Source organism: Loxodonta africana, chromosome 18 (assembly GCF_030014295.1).
Source record: "Loxodonta africana isolate mLoxAfr1 chromosome 18, mLoxAfr1.hap2, whole genome shotgun sequence".
Lineage (NCBI taxonomy): Eukaryota > Metazoa > Chordata > Mammalia > Proboscidea > Elephantidae > Loxodonta > Loxodonta africana.
In genome coordinates, this window is record NC_087359.1 from 63,655,626 (window position 1) to 63,681,391 (window position 25,766).

A 25,766-nucleotide genomic window follows, 5' to 3' on the forward strand; every position below is an offset into this window, starting at 1 on the left:
CGTCTACTATATACTATTAAGAGATACTCAAGAAATATTGTCTTAAAGTTCTCTGTATGGTAAGACAAAATACGTATGTGTCACAATCTAAGAATGCGTTTCCAAAAACATAGACACAGGAATGTTTTGCATGTAAACGGGTATATTCTACTGTAAGAAAATTTTGTAAAACTAAGTTAAAATAATACTAAATTAGAAGATGATTATCTTTATTTCAAAAGGATCCATGAAAGGTTTCTTTAAACAGAGAGATCCCTAATGTTTTATGCATTTGTTTACCCAACATTCATTATGTGACAGAGATAGTAGGGGCAGAGAAAATGAAGCTGAAGTGCTATCCGCCTTTGATGACTGAAGATCAATTAAGAATGAGGACTGAAGAATTCTAAAATCTTAAACAAAACAAAAAAACTCCTAGATAATGCGAAAGTGACATACGGTATTAAAAAAATTAAAGTTTTAAATAGACCCAGTGATATAAATATGCTATTAAATATATATATACATACATAAACACATATATATGAATATGAAGGGAGAACTGTCTAGACTGTAAAATTCAATTTATGTACATTATGGGGATATTTCTAAAAGAAAAAATGTAACAGCATGGTATAATGCAAGGGGATTAAAAAGCTAAATTTATATTTGAACATTGGTACAGAGAACAAAGCTCTATAATTCTGGAATTAACGCCTCCTGCTAAACAGTTTTTCAAGCACCAGTTCAACTTCATTTTCTTGAAGATATTTCTTTCATTTGGAGGACAGAACTGACCTGCTTCTGCCTGGTTCAAAATATCTAACAGGTTTATTTATAGAGTGCTGCTTTGTTTCTTTTAGAAAAAGTCCTACAGCAAGAGACGGTGAATGACGATAGCTAAGAACAAAATAGCAAACCTGCCTCTGTGTCCCTGAATGGCCATTCTCCTACCCCCAACTCCGCCAAGCTTACCTCCTTCCTCTTTGTTATCTAAGTCCTTCCTTCAAGACCAGCATATATAAAACCTGAACTGTGCTGCCTGACAGGCCTCCTTCCTCTGGACTCTGGAAGTATTTCTACCCATATCACTCCCCAGCACGTGGCTTAAAGCTGCCCTAGTATAGGACTTACAATATGTCAAGCCTCCCCCACTGGACTGGAAATCCCACAAGGGCAGAGCCTGTAGCAAAGGCTCCTGTAAATTCCCAGCACTTACCACAGGGCCTGGTCCTTGGAGCTCATCTCTTCTGAACAGTACTTCATACGGTCAGTATTTACTAAACAGTAAATACTACCGGTAAGGTCCTGTGCTAGGCATTTAGTTTTCAAAGAATCAGACATGGACTGGACCCTCAAGGAGCAGAAGTCTAATAGGAGGACTCACTCTCATAGTTAACTATAAGTCAAAGAAGTGAAAAATAGCCTCAGAGGTAAAGATAATGTGTGAAATGATGTAAATGAGGAAACTCACTGCTACACAGTTTGGACAGGAAAAGATGCAAAACACTGTGCATGAATAAAAGGCTACTTAAATAAATTATGGTACATGTATACAGTGGAATACGGAGTTATTAGCTATTTCAGGATGGTTCTTGTTATTTTCAAAACATTCCTAACATACCGGATAAAGAAAAAGAATAGAAGTGAGGTTGGCATTTGTCAAACCCATTAAACTGAATGCTTAACATCTATGCATTAGTGTTTATAAATTATACCTCAACTTAAAAAAATAAAACAACAAAAAACAACCAGGAATGGTGAGGCCAAGATAGTACGAGTACATGGAGGACACTGGTGCCAATGACAGAAATAACGGTACACAGGAGGAGCAGTCTTGGCGGGACTTGGTGTGCTGCCCAGATCCCCTCCAGGACTAAAGCACTTGCTCTCCAGCTGTGAGGAGTGCGTTGGCAGCAGCGGCTCTCAGCTGAGTCCCTCCCTCAGACTTGCCCTCAGCTGGAAAGGCACCCCCCCAATGTCACGCCTCCTTCCAAGCGGTAACCCTCATCCAATGCCCGGTGATGGGGGATGGAAAGGCACCTCCCCAATGTCACACCTCCTTCCACGTGGTGACCCTCATCCAATGCCCGGTGATGGGGGGTGGAAAGGCACCTCCCCAATGTCACACCTCCTTCCAAGCGGTGACCCTCATCCAATGCCCGGTGATGGGGGGTGAAAAGGCACCTCCCCAATGTCACACCTCCTTCCAAGCGGTAACCCTCACCCAATGCCCGGTGATGGGGGGTGAAAAGGCACCTCCCCAATGTCACACCTCCTTCCAAGCGGTGACTCTCATCCAATGCCCGGTGATGGGGGGTGGAAAGGCACCTCCCCAATGTCACACCTCCTTCCAAGCGGTAACCCTCATCCAATGCCCGGTGATGGGGGGTGAAAAGGCACCTCCCCAATGTCACACCTCCTTCCAAGCGGTGACCCTCATCCAATTCCCGGTGATGGGGGATGAAAAGGCACCTCCCCAATGTCACGCCTCCTTCCAAGCGGTAACCCTCACCCAATGCCCGGTGATGGGGGGTGAAAAGGCACCTCCCCAATGTCACACCTCCTTCCAAGTGGTGACCCTCATCCAATGCCCGGTGATGGGGGGTGGAAAGGCACCTCCCCAATGTCACGCCTCCTTCCAAGTGGTAACCCTCATCCAATGCCCGGTGATGGGGGGTGAAAAGGGGGTGTATAAAGATCCAGCCCCTCGGGACCAATTTGGGACTACTCTGAAGGGTCATCCCAGCTCCACAGCTCAGCACAAAGCTGTAGTGTAGTTCCACTTCTCCCTCAGCCCCATCCTGCTGCTTTCACTGCCCCGCAGGTGTTGACCAGAGAGCATCCGCCAATCAATTTCCTGCACGCAAATCTCCATTTTTAGAGTCTGCTTCCAGGGGAGCCTGATTCACAACACGTGAGAAATAGGATGAGTCAATTCTGAACCAACTTGAGATTCCAGGTGAAGATATCCAACAAAAAGTTACAAATGTGGGTTCAGGAAAAAGATCAGGGAAGTAAAGAGACTTGGAAGTGATCCACAAAGGGGTGACTGTTGAAACCATGAGATATATAATACAACCATGGGAAAAGACTGAAAAGAGGAGGGCCAAGGAAATGTCTTTAGTAAATGTTGATATTTAGTATGCTGGACAAGAGAGAGAAGACCCAAGAAACAGGCAGAGGGAAAGGGGAGAACCAAGAAAATACAGAGTTATGATCAATGAAACCATTTCTGGAAAGTCTGCAGGCAACAAAAGGAAATGCTACCAAAAAAGTTAAGAAGAATATGACACATAGATACTTAACAAACTCTTGTTAATTGAGTTGAGCGGGACACATGGCCTGCAGGATGCTCAGCTTTTGTAGGGTTGTCTTCAGCAGCTTCTGTCCTATGACAGCATGCACAGAATCTATCTCGATTCTGCAGCACCCCCACTGTTGGGCTGGTAAACAACAAAAAGCTGAAATGGTGTAGCACATAAACCTAAGTGAGCCAAGACACAGCCCAGCTGCTTGGGCAATTTGGAAGAAACCCCCTTCTTCCAAGAGCATTTCCAGGGATCTCCTGAACAAACAGCTGGGATCCCTGAGAAGGATCATTGTCCCTGTGAACCAAATCAAACCTCAGTCAAACCCACAGACTTTCAAACAGACAGAACTGATTCTAACACACGTTTTTTTTTTTTCTGTTATCAGACCATAGGTAAGAAAAGATAGGAGCGAGGGAGGTAATCATTTACAGACATTAGCAACATCATGTTGTTTTGAATGCAAATAAACTCTTCTTAGCCATGACACCCTAAAGCAAGGATAAACCAGACAAACAGGTATTGTTTGACCTCCAGTCCTTGGCTAGAGTAAACATCAAGAATTTACCTTCCGTGATTAGAAGGAATTTACTTCCTGCCTCTGTGCCCAATAGAACTATACAATATTTCTTCAATGACTCACTGACTTTCTCCTCTGGGCGTGGCTGGGGGATCCCCACATCTAGATCTCTTGCCCCAACTCCTCTTGCCCAACCTGCAATCAAAGGCCATGGCACAAATCACAGACTCCTTAAGAGCCAGTGTGGCTATAATTCCCGCAGAGATCTGAAAACCTGTTGTAGTTCCAAAAGTCATCACCAATTTCAAATCTGATCAGTATCTCTGAAACTCACAGTTACCATACAGCTGAATAAAATATTTTTCATAAATTTAACGCCAGCACGTCTGTGTTTGGAAACTTTGAAAATACATGTTGTATGGTTTACTGCACTGGAAAAGGTGCCAACAGAGTTTCAAAGGAAGGGAAGTGTATAACTGTTTCCTTTCAAATGCATTTTCCAATAGGATCCATTCAGGGAAAAGGCTGGAACTAACTAAAACATTATTAAAAACTGTTATGGAAAGAGACAGGGAGATGGAAAAAGATAGACCCAAAAAAGTGAAATACATAACCAAGAGTGAGACAGACATACAAGGAGAAAGAAAGGGGATCTGGGCAGAGAGACGAGTTGGATGGCGAGATGGGGTGAGATGGAGTTTTGTCTGGCAGTCACTGTTCGTGGTTTCATACTGTTGCAGATCAACCCATCAGGACTGCAGTGCTGCTGGCCCAGTGGCACAAGGCAAACCACAGAGCTGGCTTCAAGTTAGGCACTTGCGAACTGCTGACCTTCAGTTTTCAAACCAAAAATATTCTTTGGGAAACAGTAATACCAGGTTCAGCCCAACCAGCCAAGCAAAAACAAGGACTACTAACCTGAAGTAACACCGTATTCAGTTACATCAGGCACCAACCAGGAAGTCTGCAAACCTGAAACCACACCCTACCAAACTAACTCCAGGTTCTGACTCAACCAACTAGGCAATGATAACCAGAAATGCTAAAACCAGTGACATGGTTGTTTCAAAGTTGGCTTTGCCAGCACCCACTCAAGCAGGAAGGCCGGCTCACTCTCCCAGAGCCAGAGATACAGCAATTCTTTCTGAGGTCACATGTGCATGACTGCAGTGGAATCTGCATGCAATGCTCAGGGCAGGGTTTGGCACGGCCTTACAAAGCCATTACACTTCTAGACAAAGAATTAACGGTTTGTAGCTAGTGTCTTTTTGTTGTTGTTTTGCTAAATTCATCTAAGCCAGGGTGATGCTAAAATTTATCGCTTAACAAGGATACTTCTGAGAGTGACAAGGTCTGCTGTTAGTAATTCGTAACAGGGTCTATTCCCTGGGCAAACCAGAACTTAGTCACCCCAGCCTAAGCCATAGTAACTTTTCACTTCCCTGGGTATCATAAAACTGTAGATCAGAAGAATCTTTTTAAAAAGCCAGGGCTGCTCCTGATTAGTGCCAAAGCACTTTCTTTTTGAGCTCCTCCAATGGAGAGGTAAACAAATCAATTAAGTTAACTGCAAAAACTAACAAGAAAGATTGAGCTGACAATCAGAATTCTGGAGGAGCTCAAAATTCCAGGCAGTGGCTTCAGGGGAAAAGGGAAACGTGCCACAGATGGAGCTGCTGAGGCTGATCCACCAGGCCTCTCAGCACTAGGCCCTGGTGCCTCAGCCAGCTTCAAACAGCCCAGTGCAGGGCAGGCAGACCTTGGTGCGAGTTTGCTGAGTTCCAGGACATCATTCTTGAGGGTGTAATAACCATGGGCTGTAGCACACATGTTGAGGGATGAGGGAAAAAGTAAACAGAGAGACAGAAGAATGAGGACGCACTGCCAATTTCAATTGTGCAGCTTTTATTTGTAAATGCTTATCAAGCTGAGAGAGAGCAGAGTTCTTGGAAAACAAGGTTTCCTTTTTTCCAATGCCAGCATAAAACACCCTCAAGGACGGGCACTGCACAGACTGTAACAACAAGGAACGCAGCTCTGCATCCTCCCAGCAGCACAGTCCACCATGGGTCCCACGCTGCTCTGACTGCGGCTGAGTCGAGAGCTGGAAATAACAGGTCCACTGCTTCTGGTAAAAACTGCTCTTTTTAAATTTTTTATTAATCTCCAAACTGGCTGTGTTAGAATTACAGCCAATTACCCACCAACTCTCTTCACCAATAAAATAAATTTGTAAAAGGCCTAATTACTACTTTTACTGAACTACACTGCCTGGGGATCAAGTACAGGAAGCTGAGGGCTCAACCAGTCGTCAGCTGGGGGATGAAGGGAAGAGGACCAGGGGGAGGACCTAGAGTCACCAGCAGGAGAGAACATGAGGTCCAGAAACAAGCTCAGAGCCCATGCCCAAGAAGAAACAAAAGGGCACTAACCCCAGTATTGTTCCAAACAGCACCATGAGGATCCGTACCATCATGGCACTTCGGGAGGCCTGTCACGAGTTGCACAGGCCTGTGCTGCCCACGCCCCAGCTGAGCAGAAAAAGAGAACTGCGGTCCAAGACAGATGGATCCTGCCTGGATGCTCAGCAGAGAGCCTGGAGAGTCTGACCAGTAAGGAAACAAACAACCACCCTTCCCACCTATCCCACTCTCCTTCTCCACCCCAAAGACGAAAAACAAACCAAACAGCAGCAGCAGCAGCAGGCAGTTGCACAAGAGCTGTATTGTTAATGTGAGGCGGAACGCAACAACCCACGGGCTGTGCCCTGCACCTCAGCCGCGAACAGTGATTACAGTGCTGGGAATGTTACATTCTGAGCCACTCAGCCCTTTACTCAGGGCTGGGCTGAGAAGTTGGATTAGAAAGCAGTACAGACAACTCTGACACACTCATTTACAATAAAAGGTGTATATTAAACAAACTATTCCAAACCTTAAACAAAAAGTAAGGGCAGAATGTGACTGTCAATTCTTAGCTGTCCATGCAGAACCCTCCTAGGCAAATCCCATGTGTCTCTCAGGCTCTGTTAAACATTATTTCTCCTCCAGAGATCACTAAAAATCAGCCATTGCCAAAGTATGTCTCTTGTAAAGAAACCTGATAAAAAAGCCTGACATAGAATTAAAAAAAAAAAAAGAAAGTCTGATATGGCAGGTGAGTGAAACCTGTGCGGGGACACTCCTTTTGGGGGTGATCCGTCTGGAAGACAGTATTTCACTGAGGCAGAGTCTGAGTTGCTCTCTGCATGCCACATGTCAAACCTAAAGAACTGAGGAATGCTCTCCACGGGAAAAACATGGCGGCAAACACTGCGATACCAAAGCCACAACTCCATGGGCCCCTGGAGCCTCTCAAACTAAGCTGCCAGCTAGGGAGCTAACACTAGCTGTGGATAAATGCAGCACTGGTAGAGTAATTAATTTTTTTCTTAACTAGGATTACATTAATTTTCAAGGACTAATGGAGTCCAGCTGTGATGGTAAGAGTGGCTGCTGATACACAAAGGCACTTGTGCGTACATTATAAACACACACACACACACACACAGACCTATAAAAAGGATCCACTATAACAGGATATTTTTAGTTTCTACAATGCTGCACTAAAAATACAGCTCTGGCTGATACATCATGGCAGGACTATTCTCTCCCTGTCCCTTCAGGAACAGTTTAAAACATTTATTTTTGTTTCCTTTTGCGATGGTCAGAGCAGAGAGAGAAAATAGCAACTCATTGATAAGAGGAAACGAGAGAGACATGAAAAATTGAAAACTACCTAAAAACTCACGGAGAGGTTTATTTTATTAGTTCTTAATAAATATCTTGCAGATTTCCTCAGGAAATACACCAGATCACATGTAAAATAGTTTGATACTGATGTCAACTGCATCAACATATGAAGTCTATTAGAGTGAAGCCGCAGCAGGGTGATCAGCGTGCTGAAAAACTCCACAGTACTGGGGCGGGGGGGATCTCACGGCCTTCCAAATTCTTAGAGAGGTAAAAAAGTCAGCCAAGACGCAGAGAGAGAGAAAGAGAGAGAGAGAGAGAGAGAAAAAAAAATCCCACATCCTGCTTTCAGCTGCCAGCAATGTGAAGTGCCCAGAGATTAATTCTACGTCTGGCCTGGAAATGTGGCTTTAAAGCATGAGGGAGGGGAGTTGGGAGGGGTAGGGGAGTAAGCAGGAAAGAGAAGGGCAGGCTAACTGAGGCTGGCAGCAGGCCACCAACCCCCTCCCAAGCCATGTTTCAATGTAGACAGAAGTAAACCCCAATAGACAGCAGCGCCTCAGCCTGCCAGGGCCTTACACCAGCTGCAGCGCATCTCGCTCCCTCTACTCAGCCCCAAGTGCAGATGTTCCCCACAGCATCACTTCCGCTTGACTTTCTTTTAAAGAAATAGCACACATATGTGGAGGCATTTCCACCTCTTCCCAACAGGGCTCTCTCTCTCAAGGTCCAAACTGACAGCAGGTACCACACAGCTGAATGTGCTGCTCCAGTCTCCCTTGAAGGAAACATCCATGGGCTAAAGAGCATCAGTTAATTTATAGGAATTTCTTCACAAATTTGGCTACTATCTTCAGAGGGAGAGAGAGGCCCCCATAGTTTGGGGCTAGGGAAAAAAATACGTTGATGATTTTAATCCTCGTTTCTCAAAGCAGTCTACCACAGCATTACCATCTCAAAGGGCTTCTGATGACTTTATCATCACGGAGCTTACATAAAAGCAGTCTTAAAAATTTTAAACACAAGTCTGAAGCATTAATTTTTCACCAGGTACAATCATTTGGCTACAAGAAAGATGTAAGTTTTTTTTCTTAAAAATTTGTGAATTCACAGTCTGTTAATATATGCCCAAACTCAAACTCATCTTTTAAGTTCCCAGACTCTGGTATGTTAATCATCAATCAATCAATAATTGCTAAATACCTAATTTGGCTCTCCACGCTGGGTAGGGTATGTCTGATCCATTCCTACATCTCTCTCTGGACTACTTAAAGCAAAGAAAATTCAAAAACATCTTATTACCCTCTGCTCTCCTCCCGCACATCATCTTGAGCCCAAGATAGCCAGGTATACCGACTTAACTACATACTCAGCAGAAATGCTGCCCCTCAAGCACATCTTTCACAGTGCCTCCAAAGCAAAAGACTCTCCAACAAAAAGGGCCATTAGAGATTATGGGAACCACCCACATCCAAATGTGGCTGAATATGGTCCCATGTAATGGTGGCTTGTGGGCCCCCACCACCAATAGCTCACTCCCTATTGTTCAGCTTAACAGATGGTTTAACCCAAGAGGTTTTATTCCAAAATAAAAAGGTATACTTTGCCTATAACATTTGTTACAACACACACGATTTATTCATTGGTGGAAAATAGGACAGCTGCAGAGGGCAACCATATTCTTGGCTCCCTGACACGATGGCAAGACAACACAGCTACTTAGCTTCAGTCATTCCCAGCTGAGTTTTCACCTGACATGAAGTTAAAAGTTTGACCCTGACAATGCAGTCCATGATGACTCCAATCTTACTTCATTCAAAGTAATGTATAAAAATGGGCTGATTGGTTGGCTGGAAACTTTTATATCTGATGCAAAAGACTCACTCACAACATGTTGCTGTATTACTTAATTAAGCATGTACAGTTCCTCACATCTCTTACCAATTGCATGAAATTACCCACCAAATGGTGGTAGAATTCCCTCCAGCTAATGGAAATGAAAATATATTTGCAGAGCTAGTTTAAAACTTCTCCAATGGAAAGACCCTTTTAAACTTAAAGGAAGCAGAATAACTCACAAAGGCAAAGAATGAAATATGTGACTACATAAAATTTCAAAATTTTGCACATTAACAAAATAAAAAACCTAATCCAAATACAAATAGAAAAATTAACAATTAATATAGCACAGGCTTACCATTTCACTATCTGAAAAGCTCAGATAAACTGATAAGAAAGATACTAAGCTGGAATAGGAAAATGAGCAGAAAACAAGACTACACAGAACTACAAATGACCAAAAAAAAAATACGGAAAAAAGTCTACCCACACTAGTAATCAAAGAAATGTAATTGAAAACAAGATAGAGTCTCTTCCGTTACCTATTCAACAAATATCTGAGTGCCTACTTTGTGCCAAGGACTATAAAAAATTATTAATACTCAAACTAGCAAGAGGGCATGGTAGCAGGGCACTCTCAAACACTGCTGGTAAGAGTGTAAGCGGGTACTTCTCAAGAAAGTAATCTAGCATCCTGTATCAAAAGTACTAAAAAACTTCAAACTCTTGACCCCAGCAACTGAGCTTCTAAAAACATATTCTAATAAAACAATATGAAATGCAGACAAAGGTTTTATGTACAAAGGTATTAATTACAGCATTATTTATAATACTGGAAAACTAGGAAAGAAATGAAGTGTCCAAAAACAGGGTAATGATTCAATGAATGTGAGCATATTCACATGAGTGTTATTCAGCCATTAAAAATGATATTTACAGAGAATTTTTAAAACTCTGAATATTATAATAAGGGAAACTGCAGAATCAAACATTTTATACCCAGTATCATTTCAAACCCTGGTGGTGCAGTGGTTAAGTGCTATGGCTGCTACCCAAGAGGTCAGGAGTTCAAATCCGCCAGACGCTCCCTGGAAACTCTATCAGGCAGTTCTACTCTGTCCTATAGGGTCGCTATGAGTTGGAATCGACTCGACGGCAGTGGGTTGGTTTTTTTTTTTTATCATTTCAAGTGTAAAAAACTCGAATACTCATACATACACATAAGAAGGAATGTCACTGCTGGGAAATTGGGTTATGGGTGATTTCTACTTTTTTCCTTACATTTTTTCAGTACTCTCAACAAAACCCAAAACGTAAATCTTTTTAGAAAAATTATTTCATTTACATCAACAGAACAGACCTGTTCCAGTAAGATGAGAGAAAAAATATGGTAAATGAGTAAAGAAGGAGAAATAAAAGCGTATTTATGGGCCAGAAGAAAGGACAAAGAGCAAAAGATGAAAGACTTAGGAGACCAGAAAAGACAGAAATTATGCTGTTCTCAAAGACAATGTTGCTTTCCAGAGCCCCGAAGTTATTGACTCCAGGATTAATGATAAATACTCAGGCACTCTTAGTATATTTTATTTAATGTCAAAATACAAAATATGCATTTGGAAATTACATTTTCAGAAAAGTCACCTTAAAAAAACAAAAAAAGATGGTAGGAATATAAGCAATGACCAAAATAACAGATGCCCTTAGCGTTGCCATTAAATCTTTATTGCCCTGACTTGCTGACGAACTATATTCTTTGGTTTGAACTCACTCAATTCAATACATATTTACTGAGAACTCAGTATGTGCCAGGCATATACTATGCATGCTCAGGACACGTTAGTGAATAAAACAGGCCAAAGACCTCTGTCTGCAGAGAGCTTACATCCTTGCAGGGGAGCAGTAGTGGGAAATACATAATAAATATAAACAGTAAATAAATTATCTGGTATTTAGAAGTGTTACAGGAAAAAAAAAAAAAAAAACTAGAACAGGATAGGGTGATCAGGAGTGCAGAGTGGGTACAGAGCAAACCAAACCCACTGCCATCCAGTCGATTCTGACTCAGTGACCCCACAGGACAGAGGAGAGCTGCCCCCAGGGTTTCTAAGGAGTGGCTGGTGGTTTCGAACTGCTGACCTTTTGGTTAGCAGCCAAACACTTAACCACTGTTTCACCAGGGCTCCAGGTAAAGAGTACCAAAACCAAACCCACTGCCGTCAAGTCGATTCTGACTCATTCGGAAACCCTGGTGGCGTAGTGGTTAAACGCTATGGCTGCTAACCAAGAGGTTGGCAGTTCAAATCCACCAGGCGCTCCTTGGAAACTCTATGGGGCAGTTCTACTCTGTCCTCTAGGGTCTCTATGAGGTAAAGAGTGAAAAAGCCATGTTAAATAGCATGGTTGGGATAGACCTCATGGAAGTAACGGAGAGACAGTTAGCCATGTAAATAGCTGGAGGAAACAGCTAATGTAAACATCCCCAGGTAGGAGCTTCCCTGGCTTAACAAAAGACCTCCAAGAAGGCCAGCGTGGCTGAAGCACAGTAAGGAAGCCAGGAACGAACAGCAGTGAATGAAGTCAGAGAAAGGCAATGGGGGTGGGGAGGTCCACAGAGGGCCTTGTAAAGACTGAATGAAATGGGAAGCCCGGAGGATTCTGAATGCAAGAGTGACATGATCTGATGTTTTTAAAAGAACCACTTTGTTTGGGGACCATGGTTTCAGGGGACATCTAAATCAACTGGCATAATAAAATCTATTAAGAAAATACTCTGCATCCCACTTTGGAGAGTGGCATCTGGGTCTTAAACGCTAGCAAGCAGCCATCTAAGATGCATCAATGGGTCTCTATCCACCTGGAGCAAAGGAGAATGAAGAACACTAAAGACACAAGGCAATTATGAGCCCAAGAGACAGAACGGGCCACATAAACCAGAGACTACATCAGCCTGGGACCAGAAGAACTAGATGGTGCCCAGCTACAACCGACAACTGCCCTGACAGGGAACACAACAGGAAACCCGAGGGAGCAGTAGGATGCAGATCTCAAATTCTTGTAAAGAGACCAGACTTAATGGTCTGACTGAGACCGGAAGGACCTCGGAGGTCATGGTCCTCAGCCTGTTAGCCCAAGACAGGAACCATTCCCAAAGTCAACTCTTCAGGAGGATTGGACTGGACTACGTGATAGAAAATGATATGGTGAGGAGTGAGCTTCTTGGATCAAGTAGACACACGAGACTATGTGGGCAGCTCCTGTCTGGAGGGGAGACGAGAGGGCAGAGGGGGTCAGAAGCTGGCCAAATAGACATGAAAATAGACAGCAGAGGGAAGGAGTGTGCCATCTCATTAGGGGGAAAGCAACTAGGAGTATACAGCAAGGTGTATATAAAGTTTTGTATGAGAGAATGACTTGGTTTGTAAGCTTTCACTTAAAACGCAATAAAAATTAAAAAAAAAAAATTACTTCGACTGCCTTATAGAGCAGACTAGGTGCGTGTCTGTGTGGGTACTTGCATGTACGCTGGTAAGGGGGAGGAGACAAGGCAAGGGAGACCTCTTAGAAGTTTCAAGACTTTCTGAATTGTCTTTCTCCCCTTTTTTTTAAAAAAAAGTTTATCCACAAGAGGTACGGTTCAAGCCATGCTTGCAAAGAGAGTTTTTTCTTCCAATGAAGAATCCTGAAGAACATGCCAATGGCCTGCTGAACCATGAATTGTGTCCTTAGCAAGCATCTCAAAATAATGATTACCAAACATTTCTCTCTGCTCATTGCCCTAACATGAGTTCTGGGCATCACCCTCTCTCTGGGGAAGAGGTGAAAAGAGGTTATGCAGAACACGCAGTGATAACAGGATGACGTCACAGGTGTGCCTCAGAAGCCCCCAGTGAGTTCGGCTCATAATCACTCTACAGTGATTTACTCTACTCCGCCAACGCCATCTGGGGAAGAGATGAAGAAAGCTGACGCAGCCTTAAGCCCTGGGCAGGCATAAGATCTTTCTCCCTCCGGTCCCCTGCCAGCCCCTCCCCTCTTTCAACCACTGATCCTTGCTTCAGAAGCCAAAGTGTGAACAGCACGTGTCTGGATTTCAGAAACCTGCCCAGCAGTTGGAAATTCCCTGCAGCGTGTCAATTGCTACATCTGCTGTTGGCACTTGGGGCATGGGATCACACGGGCATTTTCTGAACATAAGCTTCAAGATGGGGGTCTTATATCCAAAAAAGAACTAAAGAAACTAGAAAACTCGAATTACAGTAAATAAACTCCTAAATATACAGCAATCTGCCTTCTAAGAAGGAAACTGAGACCCACAAGCAAACCAAACAGCTCTAAAAATAGCAGTAGTCAAGAACAAAAGCACAGAGCACCCTGACTAATGGAAAGGATTATATGGGCCAAAAGGGTTCACCAGATATGTAATGTAATGTAATGTAGCTGAAACAAGAGCACTCCTTCCCAGATCTCTAGTTCACACCCTTCTGGCAATACCTGGCTTCTATCACTTCAACTGCAGGCCACCCTTACTCCTCCCTTTACCTTCTTTGCCTACCCAATAGGGAAAGAAACCCTGGTGGTGCAGTGGTTAAGCACCACCACTGCTAACCAAAAAGTCAGCAGTTCAAACCCACCAGGCGCTCCTTGGGAACTCTGTGGGGCAGTTCTACTCTGTCCTATAGGGTTACTATGAGTTGGAATCTACTTGATGGCAATGTGTTTCGTTTTTGGTTTATTAGCCCTCTAAGTAAGTATTCGGAAACCCTGGTGGCGTACTGGTTAAGTGCTATGGCTGCTAACCAAAGGGTTGGCAGTTTGAATCTGCCAGGTGCTTCTTGGAAAACTCTATGCGGGCAGTTCTACTCTGGCCTATAGGGTTACTATGAGTCAGAATCAACTCGAGAGCAACGGGAAGTAAGTATTCTATGTCTTGAACACCTCTTGGAGAAATAAAAAAACATGAGGTCAATACCATCTGCTACAAGACTAGGCTGTAAATGGACAGGAGCTGGAAAAAAGAAGCTGTTCTTGGAAAACCAACCTACCCTTGTCATGCACTTGTCACCCTGGATACAGGGTCCAGTCACACGGCTCACAGGCAGAGCTGAAAGAAATGCTTAAGTCTGATGGTAGAAAGAAAAAAGGAATCACAGCATTTACTGGTAATAACAGCACGCAGACTAGGTACCTAGATCGAGCCAATGGAACAACTAAAAACTCTAGGAAAAGTGTTTTAAAAATCTTGTATAAAACCACTGATGAGCTAGTATATAAAAGAATCCTCTAGTCAGGGATTGAGAGAAGACAGGAGCCCAGGGAGGTAAACCCCCCCTCAAAACAAAACCCTGTTGCCGTTGAGTTGATTCTGACTCATAACAACCCTACAGGACAGAGCAGAACTGCCCCGTGCAGTTTCCAAGGAGCACCTGGTAGATTCGAACTGCTGACCTCTTGGTTAGCAGCCGTAGTAGCTCTTAACCACTATGCCATCAGGGTTTCCAGGGAGGTAAGTCTGTGGCAATATAGGCAGTCTTTACCTTAAGAATATTTGTTACCTGGTAAACTTGAGCTTTAGTTTCCAAGGCTTCATGGACACAACCAACGTAAGAGGAAGCTCAAGATCTCTGAAGCTGGGATCCCACAGGGCTAGACCCAAAGTAAAAATGTTAATCAAAAATAAGCCCCTAAAAGACCAGACTTACTGACATGACAGAAACTGGAGAAACCCTGAGAGTATGTGCCCCAGACACCCTTTCAGCTCAGTAATGAAGTCATTCCGGAGGTTCACCCTTTAGCCAAAGATTAGACAGGCCCATAAAACAAAACAAGACTAAAGGGGCACACCAGCCCAGGGGCAAGGACTAGACGGCAGAAGGGGACAGGAAAGCTGGTGACTGGGAATCCAAGGTCAAAAAGGGAGAGTATTGACATGTTGTGGGGTTGGTAACCAACGTCACAAAACAATATGTGCACTAACTGTTTAATAAGAAGCTAGTTTGTTCTGTAAAACTTCATCTGAAGTATGATAATTAAAAAATTAGAAAAAAAAAAAAAAAAGCCCCAACCCCTTGAGTAAACTGTTGGAAAACTGACCATCTCAAACCTGGGGACTGACTAGAAGAGAAAAAAATATTACACTGAGAATTTGGACTATACATTAGGACTCACCGGGATTTTGCAGCCTAAAGTCCCATTACCTATATGGGTCTAAAAACCCTCAGGCTGGTATTTTAATTTAGGGTGACTTAATACAGACTAGGAAACCCTGGTGGCATAGTGGTTAAGTGCTACGGCTGCTAACCAAAAGGTCAGCAGTTCAAATCCACCAGGCGCTCCTTGAAAATTCTATGGAGCGCTTCTACTCTGTCCTATAGGGTCGCTATGAGTCAGAATCGACTCGATGGCACTGGGTTTGGTTTTTTTGGTTTTTAATACAGACTGGGAGCCCCGGTGGTACAGTGGTTAAAAGCCTGGCTGCTAACCAAAACGTCAGCAGTTCGAATCCACCAGCCGCTCCTCAGAAACCCTGTGGGGCAGTTCTACTCTGTTCTCCAGGGTCACTATGAATCGGAATCGACTCAACTGCAATGGATAACATAGACCGATAGTACACCAGGCTGTGGACAAAAGCAAACTCAAATTCTCCCTGGAGTTAAAAAAATGTGAAAGGAAGAAAAAAAAAAAGATTCTCTGTGGAGGAACCCACCTTCATTTCAGGGTCTCAAGAAATTCCCATTAATAAAATCTCAACAAAAGAAACACATCATAGTAGAAAATTTTAAATCACATGAAGAAATAACACACATGAGCGAGAACCAGCAGAAAGTGACCTACAAGGACTAGTTCAGGTTATGAAGTCTCTAAAACAACCATGTTCAATATATTTTAAAGAAATAAAAAAAAGCTCAAAAATAGGTTTCGGGAATAAAGAATGTCAGAATATTTCTAAACAAAGATGAAATAAAATACCTAAAAATAAAAATATGTAATTGAAATTAAAGACTCAGTGGGATATATACAACAGCAGATGAGATATAGCTGAGAAAAGATTTAATGAACTGAAAGAGAGCTGAAGAAATTATCTGGAATGTAGCACAAAAAGAAAAAAATGAAAGAGGTTTAAGAGACATCAAAGACAGAATAAGGTCGAACACATGCCTAATTAGAATTATAGAAGAAGAGAAAGCATGGACAGAGGCAGTATTTGAAAAAACAATGCTAAGAATTCATGAAGCCCAACAAATCCCTAGCGGGAAAAATAAAAATAAATCCAAACATAGACAAATCACTAAAACTGCAGAACATCAAAGATTTAAAAAAAAAAAAAAGACGACGAAAAGCACCCAGAAAGAGAAGATATATTATTTTTAAAGGAGAACAATTAGGTTGATAGCTGACTTTTAATCAGCAATAGCAGAAGCCCAAAGACAGCAGAATAGTAACTTAAATGGGCTAACAGAAAGTAACTGTTAACTTAGAATTCTATTACCACTGAATATAGATCTCTTCAGAATAAGGGCAAAATAATGCCTTTTTCAGCAAACAAAAACTGACGAAGTCTGCCATCAAAAGAATTTTGCTAAATAAATTCTAAAGAGCATACTTCAGGCAGAAAATGATCCAAGGAGGAGGGCCTGAAATGCAAAAGGGAATGAAGAAAGAATAAAGTAGTGAGTATGTGAGTGAGTCTAAACAAATATTTACTGTCAAAATAATAATAAGAATGAACAAAACAATAATAATTTGTCTTGTATGGTTAAAAAGGATACGTTGGTGGCATAGTGGTTAAGTGCTATGGCTGCTAACCAAAAGGTCAGCAGTTCGAATCTACCAGGTGCTCCCTGGAAACTCTATAGGGCAGTTCTACTCTATCCTGTAGGGTCACTATGGGTCAGAATCGACTCAATGGCAACGGGTTTGGGTTTGTTTTTTGGGTAGGTTTTAAAAAAAAAAGAAAATATACGCCAACAATAGCATATAAATTGGGAAGAGAACAAATAAAATTAAAGCGTTCTATGGTTTCTGTTCAGGAGGAAAGAAAAAAATGCTGATTAACTTCTGACTTTTGGCAAGGTAAGTATAAACTCACTGCCGCTGAGTCGATTCCAACTCATAGCAACCATACAGGACAGAGCAGAACTGCCCCATAAGGTTTCCAAGGCCGTAATCTTTTATAGAAGCAGACTGCCACATCTTTCTCCCATAGAGTGGCTGATACCTCCAACCTTTTGGTTAGCAGCTAAGCACTTAATTAAACACTGTTCACCAAAGCTCCAAAGGTAAGTATGCATACGGTAATTTTTAAGGTAATCACTTTAAAAAAAAGAAAAAGAAAACCTAATGGGGGTAGGGTGAGGGAGGATACAGAATGCAAAAAAAAAAAAAAAAAATCCATCCAAAAGAAGGTAAGAAAGGAGGAAAAAAGAAAAGGAAACACAACAAGCGAGAGAATGCGAAAGCGCTGGGAGAAAAGTTACAAAACCTGTCTGATAAGGTGTTTAGATTCAGATTTATATAGAACTCTTACAATGCTATAACAAAGACAACTTGATTAAAAAAAATGGGCAAAGGATTTGAACAGACACTTACCAAGGAAGATATACAAATGGCAAATAACAAAAAATTCATTCAGCTTCCTTAGTCATTAGAGAAACGCAAATTAAAATCAAGATGAAATACCTTGACGCATCCACTAGAATAGCTAAAATAGAAAAGACTGACAGTATTAGATGTTGGCAAGGACGTAAAGAAACTGGGACTCATACACTGCTGGACGGAACGCAAAATGGTACAACCACTTCCGAAAAGTTCAGCATATACTTACCCAGCAAATCCACTCCTAGATATTTACCCAAGAGAAGTGAACACAAATGTTCACAAAAGACTTGTAAACAAATGTTCGTGGCAGATTTATTCATAATAGACAAAAACTAGAAATAACCCAAATGTCACAAAATAACATGTGCACTGTTTAATGAGAGGGTAGTTTTTTCTGTAAACCTTCATCTGAAGTACAGTAATAAAAAAATTAGAAAAAAAAATTTTTTTTTAATTAAGCCCCTAAGTCCTTGAGAAGACTGTTGGAAAACTGACTACCTCAAACCTGGGGACTGATTAGAAGAGGTAACTGGATAAACAAAACTGTAGTATAGCCATACAAAAAAATACTACTCTGTAACACAAAGGAATGAAATACTGATACACATAACAACAGGAATAAATTTCAGCAACATTAAAAAAAAAAATTAAGCTGAGCAAAAAAAAGACAAACACAAAAGAGTTCATACTGTATCATTCCATTCATATGAAACTTTAGAAGAGACAATGTATGTTGACAGAAAGCAGATTAGTGGTTGCCTGGAGCCAGGGGTAGGGGTAGACAGCACTGGAATGGGGCACAAAGAGTAAGTTCGGGGGTGATGGAAATGTTCAGTATCTTGATTGTGATGTTGGTTACTTGGGTATATAAATTTGCCAAACTCATTGAAATTCATACTTAAAATGGATGGATCTTATTGTATATAAACTTGACCTCAATAAAATGGATTTTAAAAAAAAGGATGGCATACATAAATCCAAACATACCAACAATTACGGTAACTGTCAGTGGACTCGACTGGCTTCTAATAGCCCAAAAAAGAAAACATCCTAAATGCCCATCAACAGAAAATTGGATAAACTGGAATCAATGAACAAAATGCACTATTATAGCAATGGAAATGAATGAACTACTATTACAGACCTCACAAACATTACATGGAACAAAATAGGGCAGAGAGAAAATAATATAAATAGAATGATTAGCATGATTCCATTTATACACAAGCAAAACCAAACTATGTTTTGTTTAGGAATGTTTACTTAGATCATAACACTATAAGGAAAAGCAAGGGAATGAATTTCACAGGTCAGGATGATGGTTACCTGTAGCGGGGCGGAAGGGAGCAAGGATGGAACGAGGCACACAGGGACCTTCTGGGGTACTGACAATATCCAATTTCTTAACCTGGGTGATGGTTACATGTGTAGTCAACTTTACCATTCTTTCAAATGTTTTATATGCTCATACTTTTTTCTGTATGAGATCCACCCTCTCCTCAGGCCAAAAAAGGAATCAGAGCCTCTTCTAAGAATGGCATGTCAAAAGCCTCTTTTTAAAAGCAAAAAGGATACTAGAGATGATGGTGAAAATAAGACTCATGTTCCTGAATGGTTAAGGGTGAAAGCCGAACAACATGAACGTAATTAATATCACTGAACTACATATGTGGAGACAGCTGAAATGGCAAATGTTCTGTTACCTATGTAATTACCACAATTAAAAAAAACAAAAGAAAAAGTTACAAGGAGGCTAGACAGCCTCTGAAACTACTGCCCAGAGATAGTCTTTAAACCGTAACCTGAAAATATCCCCTGAAGTCTTCTTAAAACCAAGCAATTAGTAAAGAATGTCTGCCTTGGGCAGTTCTACTCTGTCCTACAGGGTCGCTATGAGTCGGAATCCACTCGAGGGCAGTGGGTGGGTGGGTGTGTCTGCCTTGAGCACTGTGTTCTTTTAAGATCCAGCCATACAGGATCAAATTGACAACAGCAACTGGAAAGATCAGACAGGAAACTTAAGGGGTTGTGAGTTTATGTTAATGGAGGAGGAACAACTCTGAAAGGAGAATGGTTGCACAGCTCAAAGAATGCAATCAGTGTCACTGAATTGTACAAGTAGAAATCATTAAAGTATGTTCTGGTGTGTATATTCTCAACAAAAATTAATTATTTTAAAAAAAAAAGTTTCTAAAAAGTCCTTTAAGAGGCACTAAATATTCCAAACCAAGACAAAGACTGAATACTGTTTTACTAACTGGTCATGAACAACCAGCCTTGACTTGCCCAAACCATATATCCTTTCCTTCTGCCAGTTTATTATCTGCGATCCCACCTAAGTCTCAAGCAACTTGAGAGAACTGTGACTCCCCCCAACTCCCTCATCTCTACTTATGTTCCTCTTCTAACCTCAGATAAGATTCATGGATCACTTTTCTCATCAAAGAACAACACACTGCTCCAATTGGTGGTTGTCCGGGGTGGAGGCCGGGGGGGAGATCCTTGCATTTTCTAGCCATCTCAATTAAGGCCAGAGAAGCCTTTATGTCTTCTGACACAGACATCTGGACACTTGAGAACTGGGTTTAATTTACTAGCTGTGCAACCCTGCACAAGTTACTTGACCTTTCTGGTAAGTTTTTTGTCATCTATAGGACACAAAATATGTGTCCTGTTTCTCTCTGAAAACTGATATGAGAATCAAATGAGAACACACATATAGAAACTATAAAGTATCACAAGTATTATCAGAGTGCTGCTGCTGTCATTATTGGCCATGACCTCTGAAAACTGCAATTCTTCCGCCTGGCCAACTTTTAGGTGCTTAGGGTCTAAAGTGCAACTTATTTCTTTCTCTCAAGAACATACCTGATTCTCCTGTGTAGCCAACAATGAGTACCTATCTGGCCTGAGCTCCCTGCAAGCTACCCATTTAGAATTCTACTCCTCAGGAAAAGCTTAAAAAGAGCTCAGAAAACAGGAGGTGAAAGCCCTGTTGCCAACGTTCCCGCCCCCTCCCAAAACGTCTCTCCTTTAGAGTAAGTCCATCCTGGGACAAAAAAAAATTCTGAAGCTACCCATTTCACTCATGGAAAAGTCAATTCTGATCTTGTAGGGTTGGGGCTTTAAAAAAATAAAAGCAAAGCACTTGGTGCATGTGTCAGAGAACGCACTATGGGGCTCACAGTAAGTGTTTAATAAATGATAGCTGTAGCAGTCGATGAGGGAAAAAAAAATTGTGAAGCTATCAGATGGCAACAAAGATGAGGATCTGGTCCACGTTAACCCCTGGGCAAGGATGGGATGCTGAACTCTGCACTGCACTGCATACCAAAGCAACACAGGCGCCAAGCCACAGTCCTGCCACCTTGGGGCAACAGAGACCATTTCTTCAACCGATACGTTAAGAGGCTTAAATTTTATTGACATAACTGAATTTTCTTATTTCTTCGCTTTTCATAACTGTTTTTCCTTCCCCAGCCTAAAGTAACAGATTCATTCTGAAAACAAGCACCTGGAACTCGGAGTCAGGAGAGGGGTAGTAGGTTCTGTGACACAGTCACTTTTTTAGCTTTTTCTTCTTGTTCAGGGAACTTCAACTACATCCAAAAGCAGAGATTGCTGAGGAAGAAATGTTCACTGAACAGCCTGTTGATAGCTAAATCTCTCCCACAGGGATAGAGGGCATAGCTTAAGGATGCATCCTCTGCTGGCCTACCTTCCAAAGCCTAGTCTATTCTGACCTTTGAATCTATTTCTCACAAAATCTGTTGTCCAGGCTGGCTCTCTCTTTCTTAATAAACATTTACTCTAAACTGGGAACCTCTGAAAATGAAGGTCAGGCAGCACTGTAGAGAAAGAGCCCAAGTGCTTCTACTACCGCAGACATAGGAGGAAGACTGAGAGGACGGTTTATACAGCTAAACTCAAGCCTAACCCCTTATGGAAGGCTTGCCCTGACAAGCCGCAGACTAGGCACTTCATACATTCTGCTTGGGTAAGAGACTCAGACAGAAGTAAATCTCTCCACAGAGAAGAAAGGTGCTTTTCTGAAAGTCTCTAGGGTTGTTGTCTCTGTGTCATCCACCGAAATAGGATACTGGGAGACAAAGAAATACTGGTTTTAAGTCAAGCTGCTCAACTACAGTCAATAATTTCCATAGACGACAAATGGTAAGAAGGTGTGGGTCCCCACTCAAGCATCCCATACCTCTGGCTTATCCTCTATCCATTCCACATAGACAGCTGTGGTTCTCTCTCCCTCTGGAGACGCACACGTGGCACTCCTTCTACCTCCTGCTATTCAGGATTACTAACAGACCATAAAAGCAAGCGTAAAAGCCAATGAAAAGTAAAAGACAATGAAAGCAATGCCAGTCTAGAACCAGTCCTACCTCGATCCCAGCCCTCAATGTTCCCAAAGAGCAGGGAGCACCGAGGGCACAGGCAAGAAGTGTCTCTTGGGTGCCCTCTTGCTGCCATCAGAGCTATTCTGCAAGGCTAAACTGGAGGCCCACTATAGCTATGAACTGGTAGAGGAAAAAAAGAGGAGGGGGCCAGGGCACAGAAAAGGGAAGTTATTCCAGTGGCGGCCAATGAATAACATCCAATGATTTATAGGAGATATAATCCAATAATACAGTAAAATAAAACAGTGTGTGCCTGAGATGGTTTTGATTCCAGGAATTATAAAACATATTAAAAAAAAGAGAGAGTGCAAGAGAGGGAGAGAAAAAGAGAGAAAAAATGGCCAGATCGGAGTAAATTGGGCACAGATGGGGGATGCAATGGGTTTCAGTGATGCCCTACCACAAATGTTGCTTCAATTATTCCTCTTCAAGAAATGAGAGTTTTATTTCCTTAAATTACAGAATTTTTAAAAAATTAAAATTCTTGGAGTGCTTGTGGTTTAGATCAACAGTTCACCCTCCAGCATCACGTCAGCCAATCAGATGGCTACTGAAGTCTTAAATGCTGAGCCATGTGGAGAAGGCCCCATTTCTCCCTTCAGGCTCAGGAATGCCTTAGAGAGATTACCAATTGTGACATCACTCTGGGAACCACCTATCTCGCCACCACCCACTACCCGCCAAAGGACAGCTCTGGACACTGGCCAGGTGAGGAACACTCTGCTCAGTGAAAGCTGGCTTGTGCAGAACTTTGGCCTTCCTCATCCTTGCATTCAACAAATACTTACCAAGTGCCTAATAAATACCAGGCACTATGCTAGGGCCTCCAGACATCCCTTGTCTCCTCCTTCACTTTTATCTGCTCCAACCACATCAGGGTAGAACATTAGAATTCTAGCTTCTCTGCAGTGTCGCTGAGGTAGGATTTTCAATAGGACCCATGACAGGGGGAGATAAACGTCTCCCCACCAACAGCCCTGAAGCCATGAGTTTAAACTCCCTGCTGAGGCCTCAAAGTTTAGATGGGTAAATGGCGTGGCATAACTCAACTGCCACTTGGGAAGGGGGGTAAATCTGCCCTCACCACCTCTGCCTCCCTGAGCAGGATTGGTTCCAGGGAAAACTAGAACCCAGGAAAAAGGGCAAGGTGCCTTTTCCTCACTACCAGCTAAGCTTTTTCCCTCCACTTCTGCCTTCAGAGCTGGCCAAAGCCTTTAAATAGCTGACCACAAGGAAAGCACGTTTAAAAAGCAGTCACATTAAAGTGTTAGTAATAACATGCTTTCTATCCCTGGACTACTGGTATTTCAAAGAAAGATATACAAGGATAGCATTAAACACAAAAAAATCAAATTATTCATGGTAGCATTAGAGGCATCAGTAAAGGACATACTTTTTAGTAAGGACTTCTCTGTTGCTCTCCAACTCACACTCCTTTGGTACCACATCTGCAGGGAAGGCCCAGGCACTGACTGAGAGGATCCAGACTGCCTTGAAGGCCGTAAGATCACCTCTGCTCCAGGCTGGAATGCTCCTTCTCCACACAGTCCAGGAACTGACATATGCAAACACCCACCCAGAAGGACACGTCCAAGAAGGAATGGAAAGAAAAATGATGGCCCAGATGTTCTACAGCTTGCAGTGGCTGCCAAATCACCACAGACCCCAAGCACCTGGGAGGGCCAGGTCGCGTCAGGCACTTGCTTTCTGGTTTCAGACAGCCGGGGACCCGCAGCTGGGTGGTGACTCTGACAGCATGCAGACTGGCCCAGAGGGAAACCTTTAGAAGGGCACTGGCTGACTGGACTTGGGGGCTGAACACTGAGGGCTGATTTATCACTTCCTTACTCATAAAAATGTGATTCAAACTGCTGCTGATTAGTGAAGGATTTAAATCTTTACCCTCTCCCCAACCCCCTTCCTTCTCCACCCCCGGCACAGATGCTGCTGCTCAGCCACAACACCCCCTTCTTGCCACTGTCCGTGCAAGCACAGCACAGGGGCCCAGAGAAGATGACTCATGTGCTGGGAAATGGAAAAGTGCATCTTCCCACCAACCAGCCCTGCTGAGTGCTCTGCTCACCCCTCTCCCAATGGCAGCCCACACAGTGGGGTCTGGAACAGCCGCCTCAGCTGCACACCGGGTACTTGGCAGCACGTCCACAGAGCTCTCTGTCCTAGTTGAGTGTTATATCCTGTGGCCTGGGCTGTTCTTCCCTGAAACACCCTTAGAGCCTCTGACCACCTCAGTTCATACTCCTCTTGGCCACAGCTGGCTCATGAAGGCCAGAGTCAGGACAAGCCCTGAAATGAGTAGCAGGGTCTCAAGTACAGGCTCTTAGACATACTTCCTGGTTAGAGGGTCCTCATTATCACCAACCATGGAAAAGCGTTCTAGAAAAGGCATCTTGGCCTCAAATGGGGGAACCTCCTATTTCCTTCTTTCTCTGTTCTCACTATCTCACCTCCCTTTCACCCATATTTTTTTAACTTTTATTTAACAACAGCTACAAGAACAGGACTCACTGGTGGCCTGTGAAAAGGCCAAGGTACTCCTTTGCGTGGAGCAGGAGCTGCTGACAACAGATGCTTCACAGGCAAGAGCTGCAGGTCCTTTACATTCACACCTACAGAGGCCACAGGTCACCTGATGCTGGAACAATGCCTTGGCAGAGGCTGCAGCTCTGTGACAGGCACCTTACTGAACTCGGTGGGTTGTTTTTTAGTGAGAGGCAGTAAAACGAATGGGAGGGCACCTCAGGAGGCCTCCATTTCCTGAGTCCGGAGAGCTTCCCACTTTGTAGCAGAACTAGCAGAGTAACTATGAAGGAATCAATCTCCCTCTCCTTTGGACTTCACAGACTCACCAGGACAGCACTTTACAGACTGTATTTCCTCCTTCCTGGAAACCACCACTGCCTCTGAGGGCTCCCTCCTTCCTCAGAGTTGCTTAAACAAATAGCCATCTCAGGAATAATTAGCTAAGTTCAAAAAGGCACCCAAGCCTCTGCATCTTGCCTTCTGCTGGGAATTCTAAACGCTGAAGCAGGCAACATGAGAGGAGAAAAATCTCCTCTAGATTCAGCTGTGATGGAAAACCCAGGCAGGCCAGCAGGAGGACTCTGCAGACTCCTAGGAGGAGCTAAGTTTCAAGGGAAAGTGTGGCATACCCACTCATCAGCAAAGAAACTCCCCCCCTCCAACAGCAAGCTGAAGCAAAACCCCCAAACACAAATGGGAAGAGAAATAAATCAACTTCAGGGTGAGAGAAAGCACAAAGAAAAAGCACAACAAGAGAACCAGCGACACCCTGTCCAGAAACACCAGATCTGGTTTACAACAGTCTCCATGGGGCAGTTCCCACTTCGTGGCATTTCAGATA

The 25,766-nt window shown here is 42.9% G+C and overlaps 1 protein-coding gene across 16 annotated transcripts in view; it reads right to left on the reverse strand.

Moving 5' to 3' along the window:
• Positions 1-25,766, reverse strand: part of SMG6 (SMG6 nonsense mediated mRNA decay factor) — a 234,378-nt gene that overhangs the window by 152,009 nt on the left and 56,603 nt on the right. The gene's annotated exons all lie outside the window — the stretch shown is intronic.